Here is a 12,088-nt window from a genome sequence, read left to right on the forward strand (position 1 = left end):
CTATCTAATTGTCATGTAATTTTCATTAGATATTAAGTACTTTGTATTTCTGTTTGATTGTGTTATTTGTTGTTATTTGATTGATATTTGATTGTTATCTCTAATTGTCATGTGATTGCCGTCAGATGATTTTCATTAGATATTAAGTGTTTGATTGTTATCATTTGATTGATATCTTTAATTGTCATGTGATTTTCATTAGATATTAAGTACGTTGTGATTTCTATTTGATTGTCTTGTGATTTATATCTTTGATTACTTTAAGATTTCCATTAGATATTAAATACTTTATGATTTCTATTTGACTATCATGTGATTATTATTTGTTTGCTATCTTTGATTGTCATGTGATTTTCATCATATATTAAGTACCTTATGATTTTTATTTGATTAACATGTAATTGATATTTGATTGCCATTTCTGGTTGCCATGTGATTTTTATTAGATATTAAGTATTTTCTATTTGATTGATATGTGATTATTATGTTTGATTGACAAGTGATTTTTATTATATATTAAGTATTTTGTGATTTATTTAGTATTTCGTGCTTTTTATTTGATTGATATCTAATTGTTATCTAATTTACTTAAATGACTCCCATCTCAACCCTCCGGATTTGCATCCACCATTCCCTAATCATTCACTTGTAATCCACCAACAGCAAAATTATAATTTTCCATCAACTTCATTTATACACACAATATATTCATAATCACACAGAGAGATTTACATTTTTAAGAAAAGTAAGAAAAAAAATCGATTTAGGGAAAAAGAACTTTCTCTTTAAATTCCATTAAAGATAAGTCGGAACTCGGAAATGAAAGAGGATTTCACACTCCAACCCACCCCTACTGTTCATCCTTTTGAGCTGTCATCAATTTCTCCGGCAGAATTTTACACAATTACCAATCCAAAACCACCAAATTCTTCACCGATTTACCCGAACTCACTCCGATTCTTAGTAATTCCTTCTTCTTTTTCATCAAAGATTTGAGGCGGGGCTTTCCAGGTGCGGGAGGAAGGGACGCATGAAAAATCAGGAAGCAGAATATGTCGACAATGTCATTCTATTTTGGGTGGGATTTTTTGAAGAAATCAAATAGGAAGAGGAAGGGATCGGTGATGAATAGGAATGAATCAGAAGGTAATCGATGTCGAAGAGAAAGGAATTAGAAGCCAATCGAGAAGCAGCAAAGCCCTAAAGCTTCGTGAAGAGGAAGAGAAGTGGGGGCAAATTGATTCAAAAGTCAATGGGGGGTATTTTCGACTTTTTAATTTCAATCTATCAGTGAAATTGCTATCAGGCAATCATATGGCAACCTGCTGCTGAACATTGCTAATAAGTGGCAAAATAAAAGTGAAAGACTAACATCAAAGTCTAATATCAAATTGTGATAGATTTTTCATTTTTGGTAAAAACCTATTCTTTCCTAAAGGCTTTACAATTTATGTCACTATCAATCAAAACATATGTCCTAACATCAAAGACTAACATATCAAATTCTAACATTAGATGACAATATTGTTCAACTCAAAGCTAACATCAACTAGTTATCAACAAAATAACATGTTTTCAACAAAAGAAAAACGGTAACATCAAAGTCTACAAAGTTCTCAAAAGAAAAAAAAAAGTCAAATGTTCAGTTCAAAGCTAGGTGGTTCAATAACTGTGTATGTATTTTGTTTCTTTCTTGGAGATTTATGTTTCTTTGGTATTTCCAAATTAGTTGTTTCTTGGAGTCGGTTTCACTTTTCTTTTTGGTTGTTCATTCTCCACTTTAGGGTTATCTTGAGAAGACTTGCTCATCTACACTCTATTCTCAACAACCTAAAGAAAAAAGAATGAATTAGAAATAAGCATATGAATAGCAATCGGATAGAAATCACGTGGTAATCAAATAACAATTATAATGAAAATAACATTATCGGTTTTTTGCATTTGTCATGCTTTTTTTTCTTCTCCTTTTCTCTTCATTTCCATCTTTTGTTGTTTCTAATTCTTGGGTTTCATGTTCTCCAACCTATTATCAAAACACACAAAAAAATATATAACTATGAGTAAAAATAAATAAATAAAGGTAATCAGTAAAGGAATGATATATTATGTAACGAAAGACTACAGAATCAATAAGCACTTAAACTACATTTAATTTGAGTTTTAAGCATGTTGTTTATATGATATTCATAAGAGGGTTTGAAACACATATTACCTTTGAAGATTTCTCCACGAATTCAGCTGAAATCCACCAAGATAGAGCTTGAAATACCGAGAGGACTACCATCGAGATCTTCTCTACTATGCTCAAGCTGGAGCGTGGGTGGAAACACTTAAATTAAGTTGAATTGATGAAGAACAAATGAGGGAGGTATGTAGAATTTTCAGGTTATCACTTCAACAAGTATAACTTAGAATCCTTATTGTTCTTCAAGCATGGAACTCCTTTACATAGGTAGAATTCATGCAAATGTGTAGGGTTGCATGAAGAACAACTCCAGCTTGAAGATCATTGCAAACTAGAAATGGAATTTGGTGACTATCCAACATAATATGGTTAGTGGATTTTTCCCAAAAAAATGGAAAAATCCATTAACCTAAAATGATTTCAAAAATCATTTACATTTTTTATTTTCATTTTTCTAAAATTAGTTTTATAAAAATAATTAAAAAAATAATTAATTAAATAAAACTAAATTTTAATTGATTTTTAATTAAAAAATATTAATTTAATATCTAAATATTAAATTAATAAAATATCAATATCACCAATAAATCAATTTTATATTTAAATATTAATTGATTTTCCATTTTTGTTTAATTTCAATTAAATTAAATTTTTATAATTGTATCATACACAATTAATCGAAAAACCCTAAAATTGATTTTGAACGTTTCAAATTCATAACCCTAACTTCATACATCAATACTCAATTTTTTATTCCAATTTAATGAGCTAGTAAAGGGACCTAATGAACCTACAGATCATGAGTTCCAAGATCGATAATTAATTCATTAAAACTCTTTAATCGATCGAATTAATTATTATTCGTTAACTATCAAGACATACCACTATAGCTCGATAGTTGCACTCTCCTCACTGTAGATATATTTCTATCCATATAAACCATAATCAGTAAGTCAATTCTTCACAAGTTATTCATAATTACAGTTAGGTCAAAATTATCGTTTTACCCCTATAAATACATCTTGTTCCTTAAGATCCCACTGATCCTCTAATGAATAATTTTGATTCATAATACTACTTATGAATCATGTTCTTCTCTATCATGAGAAGGCGGGGCCCTGATTGTTCAAGACTTGGAATCAGCACTTAAGAGAACAACATATCTGCTAACCCTAAAATTGGAAGGAGTGAATTCCATCTTGCAGAGCTATGTCCCCTGCTATCCATCTTGTCTTATCCCCAAAATGGAAGGCTTACCGAGCAATGTTGTTGGACTACTCTCACACATGCAGATCAAAGGATAATCCCGAATAAATAGGAGTTCATAGCTAGCTCAGGATTAAAATCAAGTTATCCTAGGTTACTTAAGTATGAAATAGTTAGTTTTAATAGTAAACAGTCGTTATAAAGAAAAGTGACTATTTCGTGGTCCAGTCTATATGCAAACTCATTGCATAGGATACCCCCACTTACATGTCTCTACATGAATGATTTGTGGGTCACATCATTTATATTACCTATACAAAATGGGTTGCATCTAATAGTGTTACCAGAATGAGATACCCAATTTCATTCATATACTTATAGACCATTTAGGCTATACTATTAAATTGATCTTGTTTATGTCACCACATAAAGTTAAAGTATTCATACTATAGCCATGGATATGTTTATTGGATTTTCATAATAGAATGCAAAATAAACTACTTTATTGAACAAGATACTTAATAATATTTTATTGATAAATAGAATGTTTAACATAAAATTTACAAACTGCGAGTTTTAGGACATTCCTAACAATCAGATCGCTACCAGATTATAAAATAGGTGATGACAGTAAATTAATGAAGATGATCATGAAGAAAATAGTGTTATCGGTTTTTTACCTTCATCATGATTTTTGTTTGTCATTTTCTCTCTATCTTCTTCTTTTCTTTCTTCTTCTTAGATTTTATATTCTTCGACCTGCTTTTTAAACACACAAATCATTGTTATTTAAAAAAAAAAAACTGAAATTGCATAAAATCATGTTAATTATTTACTAATTACAACCCTCTGATCTTCTTCTCTTGTATCTTCTTTTTCCTTAGTTCTATCTTTTGGTTCATTTTATTATTCTTTAATTTCTTTGTCAAACTATTATATATGAATCAAAGTTTATCAAATGACAATCAGGAAACTCAGATGGCTATTTAGTATCAATTAACAATTAAATGACATGATAATACATATCAAAAAAATAAAAGGAATCAATTAGTAATCAAAGTCAGTCGGATGGGAATCATATTTCAATTAGAAGATAGTCAGAAACAACTAAATTTGGAATAGCAATATCACTTGGCTAATTTTGAAAAACTTCATTAATCGATCTTAAAAGTTCTTCGAATTCTGCTCGATCTTTTTTCTCTTTTCCTTCTTCTTGTTCTCTTTGTTTTTGTCCTTCATTGTCTTCTTATTCTTCTCTTTCTCATATTCCTATTTCTTCTTATTGGTCATTCTCTTATTGTTCTCGTCATTGTTCTTTTTCTTCTTCTTGGTGTTGTGCCTCTTTTTGACCTTCTCCTTCTTCAGTAATCTAAATAAGTTTGTAAGCTTAATCAGTCCATTTATGGACTAAAATAGGCTTCTCAATTTTGAAATATAAGATTTGATGTTGCGATCAAATCTTATGACTTTGATCAAAATATTGATGAGTCTTGTGTTTACAAGAAAATCATCAACAGTTCAATAGTTTTCTTAATGTAGTATGTAGATGATGTCCTACTCATTGGGAATGATGTAAGTCTACACATTGATGTTAACCCATGGTTAGCGACCCAATTTCAAATGAAAGATTTGGAAGAAGCACAATTTATTCTAGGGATCCAAATCTTCAAGGATCATAAGAACAAAACATTGGTCTTGTCTCAGATATCATATATTGACAAGATTTTTGTCAAGTATTCGATGTAGAATTTCAAGAGAGATTTATTACCTTTTAAGTATGGAATTATCTTGTTTAAGGAATAGTGTCTTAAGACACCTCAAGAAGTTGAGAAGATGAGACGGATCCCCTATTGATTGTTGGCAACCTATTGTATACAATGTTTTATATTAGACCTGACTTTTGTTATTTGAAATGTGCATAAACCGAAAAAACTAACGAATCAGACCGAATTGACTGGTTCGGTCCAGTTTCTTAAAGCATATGGAATCACTGATTCACTCTAGAGAAAAATCGAAGGATTCGATTCGGTCCACGATTCACTACCCTAAAAAATCGAGAGAATCAAACCAAACTGGCCCTATTATATTAATAGATATATTAAATTTTATATGAATAAATATATATTAAATTCTTTATCTTATCCCATGCCTAACATCCCAATAGATACCCAATATTAATTTTATCAGCCCAGCCTAATCTTTTGTTTTCTCTCATAAGATGCTCAACTTAAAAAAAACTAAATTTTTTATTTTTGAAAAAACCCTAAGTCCAAGTTGAAGTCGATCATCTGTTGGGGTTGATGCTCCAAGTCTCGTGTTCTATAGTTTGTAAACAGTATATACGAATGCTTGTGTTGTTAATATATGATATTTACTTCACATCTTGTATTATTGCTCATTTACTTGTTTTATTTGTTTTGCCACAAACCAATAAACATAAAATCCCTGGTTATCTGGATGTGACTCAAGCATGTATGTGGTGACATACAAGTGGATCATATCTTGAGTGATAACCAAAATAGTCTATAGTATATGGATAAATGAGGGAAACCTTATCCTAGTAACGCTACGGATGCAACCTGCTTTGTGGAATGGTCACAAGTATTGTGACTTGTCACAGATGGTCTGATCCTGATCATTCGTGTTGGGGATATACGAGCGGGGGCGTCCTATACAAAGAGTTTGTATAGGACCTGACCACAAAGTGTTAACGTCTCATTATATAACACCATTCATGATAGAGACTTCACTTCACTAGGATGACTATAGGTAACATGACCTCAATCCTGAGTTAATTGGGAACTCCTGCCATTGAGGGCAGTTCTTTGATTTGTATGGGTGCGAGTGGCCAGGTCGTCGATTCAAACCTACCATTTTGGGGATTCTTCTGATTTGAGAGCTGGGAACTCAACTACACAAGATGGAATTCACTCCTTCCCCGAGACAGGAGTAAGTAGATAGATATTTATTTATTAATTAATTGGTTAATTATAAGATAATTATGCCAAAAATTTCGCGTTTGGACGTGGGTTAGTGGGCAGCGTGAGTTATTATAACCGATGAGTTAAAATGAAAAAAGTTTTCATTTTTGCATCCCCTGTCAATTCGCCCAAAAGATTTCGTGAAGCGTGCGTTGGTGAAAGAAAATGATCACTCGAGAGCCTATGCGATAGTCGCTTCTCCGTCTAAACGATCGTTCATCTCGCGCTAAACGATTGCATATATTCGCTTACATGATCGGATAGCTTCTCTAAACGATCGTATAGTGTGTCGATTTAACTAAACGATCATACACCTTTTCCTAAACAATCGTTTAGTAAATTCTACACGATCGTATAGCTTCTCTAGACGATAAGCACTTCTACTATGCAATAGTGTCGTTTTTTCTCCCACTTGGTTATCGACTACACAGACTCGTGTTTCCTCCATCCTCTACCAAATTCACCAAAACCCACCTTTTGGGTTTTCACTCCGAGAATACCCGGGGCTCATTAGTGGTGGTGTCGTCTCCGTTGCGGCCGTGAGTTCACGTTGATCGTGTTGCTGCAGTCGACGTTCCTATCGGGCGTTGGTAGATCACTTTGAGGGTTTTCGCTACATTGGAGTTCTGAAGTTTGAAGATAGTCTTCAACTGGTATGGAACTCTTTCCCTTATGATTTTGTTGTTCATGGCATGACGATAATTATATTTGTTTGCATAACTGTATGTGTTGAATGTATATTGTATGTATTTCGGTCACGGAGAGATCAGAGCGATCCGAACACGCTCGTGGAACTCATCGATATGAGACCCTTCAATTGGTATCAGAGCCAGGTTCTGATACTCCGATTTCATTTGTTGCAACAAAATCACATATACATTCATGGTGGGTGCATTTCTACGCTGTTTAATTGTTAAATCTGCTAAGGATGTGCCAGATTAATGGATGTTTTCGAGATGATTAGCCTCGGTTTGATTTAGATCCTTTTACATTTGTAGTTATTTGTAAAGGCCCCTGCGTTTTTGGGCATTAATAATTGTTATCGATTCTGTATTCAAAGTTTGTTTGAATTTTGAGTCATTCGTCGAAGTTCTGGGTAAAGGTTGCGACCCTTCGAGGAAGGAGGCGATCTAGGGTTGATTGCATCGTGCAGAAGAAGTTCTATGTGATCGTTGTTCATCGCATCGTAAAGATGAAGGAGTACGCGATCGCTGATGAACGCATCGGTTAAATGATGGGGAATGCGATCAAGAGTTGGTCGCATCGGGTTGATGATTGGGTACGCGATCGCTGAGTATCGCGTCGTGTAGACGATAAGATGCTTGCTATCATTTAAAGCGCGCGCTAGACGATTGTTTAGGTCAGCAAGCTTCATCGCTTAGTAACTGGCTAAACGATCGCTTAGTAACTCAAGGTAAATCGTTTACTTGTCGTCACGCTACACGATCGCATAGACGATCAGGCATCGCAGCCTCGTCGTCGTCTACGTGATCGTTTACTTATGTTTTTATCGTCTAGTACGTGCTGAACGATCGTCTACCTACTAGAGTATGCTACACGATGAAGGCCTCCTAGCGGTTCAAGACCCGGCTCGCCTATGAACCGATTTGCTCAATGAAAAATGTAATAGATAGAATTTTTTTTATTCCGGATTTTGTAAAGGCTCATCCCGATCCATTAATCCTTTGTTTATTACATACGATGTATGTTTTTTATATGTCATATGGTATGTACATATAGTAAATCCCACCTTAGGTTATGCAATGGTCATGCATCATCTCTTTATTGTAATTGTTATAATTTAGAGAAGCATGATTTAATTATGTAAGAGCATGCTCAAGCATCATATAATATAAGAATTATATTTATGCATGCATAAAAAGCATTGGCATGCATCATCTTTATATTATAATTGTTATAGTATAAGGGTGAATGATAGCATGTTTTCTTGGTTGTTACGCGTTATATAAAAGTTATATATATAGTAATGACCGGACATTGCATGAAGCATGACACATAGGTTATTTTATAAATATTATAAACGCCTCGTTGTGCGCAATGATTTTAGTTGTTTCTTTTTAAAATTTAAAGAGAAATTAGAACTAAAAGAAATAAGAAAGACATGCATGCTTTCTTAGATTTAATTCATGATTTTTAAAGTGTTTAAAACTTGGATCACATGGACCTAAGATCACGGTTCTAATACGATTAGCAACCCTAAGGCTTTAATCTTTTAATTAGTTTAATAGGATTAAATTGGTTAATAAAAGGTTAAAATGTAGCAAATCTATCTATAAGAGACCTTTTGTCTAAGGCGAAATCTGTCTAGATTGGGGTATTTAAGTTGACGGAAACAAAAACATACGGTTATGCACAAAATAGAAATCACAACATGCTCTACTATAGATCAAGGGAAGAATCAACAAACCTTTGTGGACTCATCTTCAAGTTCCTTGATCACGAACGCTTATTCACAGCAACACAGCAACACATGAATGTTTGTCCAACACGATCGCTACACTGCACGAACACCGTGCACTCGAACTAAGAGATTGCCAAGGTCACAAACACCCTGAATACTGCGAACGGCCTCCATAGAACCTCGACAATGTCGAGTTGAGTATGACACCACCAAGAAGGTTACCTTGGTATTCTCGGTGCGAGAATCTAGAGGGTAGACTTGGTTTAAGGCAGAAAACTGGAGGAACCACAATCGTGTAAACGATTGAGCAAGTGGGAGATGGAACAACCTATCGTATAGGTCGATGCCCAATCGTTTAGGAAAAGCTATGTGATCGTCTAGCAAAAGCCTATCCGATCGTTTAGCTCATCGTCTAGCGAGTAGAACATTCCACGATCGTTTAGCTAACTCTAAGATGTCGCTTAGTAAATCTGATTTACTTGACAACTTCTCCATGAGAATTTTTCGAGATTGGAAATATCAAATCAACGTTACTAAAATTAGGAAAAAAAATTTCCTTTTATCTCACGGTTGCCATGAAACCACCAATAACCTCCCACTCAATTGGTTATTAGAGAAAAAGAGATAATTATCCAATAATTAATATTATTATAAACATAAATGATAATTACTTACCATAATATATTTATAACCTATAGTTTTAATTTTTCATCTCATGAAACATATAAACCATAGCTCTTTTTCTATACCATGGCACTTAATGTAAATCTCATTTACATTAACCCTCCAGTAGATGTATCTCATACATCATACCGATCATATTATATATAATCGAATTACTTCTTGTCAATTTGAACATTTCAAATCAACACCAAGAATTGATCCTCAACTTAAATCCATTGAGCTACCAAGGGGACCTTATGGACTTGTAGCTCGAAGCTCCAACGGTACGTGAATAACTAACTAAACTCTTTAGTCACGAGATCTACCATCCTTTAACTGCCAGGCACTCCACTAAAGACCGACAAATGAACTCTCTTTACCACAGATATATTATGTGTCCATCTTAACTAATCAATAGTGCGACAACCCTTCACAGATTGTTCGTAAGTATAGCACGACCAATAACCGTTATGCCCTTGTAGTTACATCTAACTCCTTAAGTACCACTGAATCCTCTAATGAACATAAGTCATAATCCTACTATGACTGAATCCTCTCTTCCAAAAAGAAGCTGTGGTCATTATGTTCAAGCCCCGGAATCAGCCCTTAAGGAAGCAATCTATCTACTTACCTCTGCTTTGAGGAATGAGTGAATTCCATCTTGTATAAGTGAGTTCCCAGCTCCCATATCAGACAAGTCCCCAAAAAGGTAGGCATATTGAGTTGGCAATCTGGCCACTCTTACCCATACTAATAAAAGGACCACCCTCAAGAGCAGGAGTTCCCAAAACACTTAGGATTGAGGTCGTGTCACCTATGGTCAATTAGTTGAGATGTAAGTCTCCAATATCAATGCGTTATATACAGAGTCTAGTCATCTCGTGGTCTGGTCTTATATAAACTCTTTGTATAGGACACCCTCGCTCGCATGTCTCCATATGAATGGTCAAGATCTACTATCTATAGTAGTTTACAAAACTTGCAAACCTCTACAAAACGGGTCGTATCCGTAGTTTCACCATGATCAGGTATCCCACCTTAATCCTTATAGTACAAACCTATCTAGGTTATCACTTAAAGCATGATCCACTTGTATATCGCATATACATGCTTAAGTTTACATAAGATAACCATGGAGCTTTGTTTATTGGATATGAGCAAATGTCAGAATGAAGTAACAATTATTTTATTCATAAAACAATGTATATAATTATAAACAACGAGACTCCGGGAGAATTAGGACACCAATCCCAACACAAAAATGTTTAAGCATATTCGTACTAAGTTAAAAAAATATCTAGAAAGAATAAATGACACAAAACATAAACTACTGTGTTTTGAAGAAACATGAAAGGAAGGAGAAGGAAGTTCTAGTTTGGTTGCCACAACTTTTAATGCTGAGAAATGTAGACTGGCACTTGCAAAATTTGTTATTATTGAAGAGATGTCATTTAGGGTTGTTGAGTCGGAAGGATTTCGTGAATATTCTACTACTTTGCAACCTAAATTTATTGTGTCATCACGATGGACGGTTACAAGAGATTATCTTTACTTTACATGGACTAAAAAAAAGTTGGAAGAATTTATTGGGAAGAAAGGTTTGAAGGTTACTTTGACAACGGACACATGGACCTCAACTCAAAATGTTAGTTATATGGTTCTCGCAACACACTTTATGGATGAGAATTTTAAACTTTTGCTTGATTCTAAATCATAAAGGAGAAATCATTGGAAAAAATTAAGAATGTTTTGTTGGATTGTAGATAATGTTGGCTCTAATGATGTGGCCATTAATTATTTGAGAAGAAAACTAAAAAATTGGAATGAGACCATTTTAGATGGAGAATTTTTACATGTAAGATGTTGTGTTAGTATTCTTAATCTCATTGTGGGGGGATGCTCCGAAAGAACTAAATGATTCAATTGTTAAGTTTCAGCATGCAATTAGATACGTAAGATCTTCACCATTTAGACTAGCTACTTTTTAAAATTACGTGAGAAATGAGAAAATAGCTAGTAAAATTTCACTTTGTTTGTATGTTCCTACTAGATGGAATTCCATGTATGTCATGTTAGACATTGCTAAAAAATTTCAAAAAGCATTTGAAAAATTAGAAGTGGAGGATGAACAATATGCTTTGGAATTTTTCGAAAATGACAAAAAAAAAAAGGAAATGGTCCTATTATGAGTGAAGATTGCGATAATGCACGAGCTTTAATCACGTTCTTGAATTATTTCATGATGTTACTATGTGAATTTCTGCTTCATTGACTATAACATCAAATCTATATTTTCATGAATTTTGTTTAATTTAACAACAAATTCGAGATTATGCAATATGTGATAATCCTTTGTTACCTGGCGAGAAGAATGGAAGCAAAATTTTACAAATATTGGAAGAAAAATGATAGGATAAATCTTCTCTTGTATGTTGCTATTGTTTTAGACCCTCGTTATAAGTTGGAATTTGTGATATTTATGTTTATGACTTTATATGATGAAGAGATGGAAAATGAACTTGGGAAAAAATTGAAAATGTGATTAGAAGAATGTATGATGAGTATAGAAGTGTTGATAAGGAGGAGGATAAAACAACAAACCAAATTGAGAAATTAGAGGATTTGATGGAG

Source organism: Benincasa hispida, chromosome 10 (assembly GCF_027475165.1).
Source record: "Benincasa hispida cultivar pf3 chromosome 10, pf3_genome.v1.1, whole genome shotgun sequence".
NCBI lineage: Eukaryota > Viridiplantae > Streptophyta > Magnoliopsida > Cucurbitales > Cucurbitaceae > Benincasa > Benincasa hispida.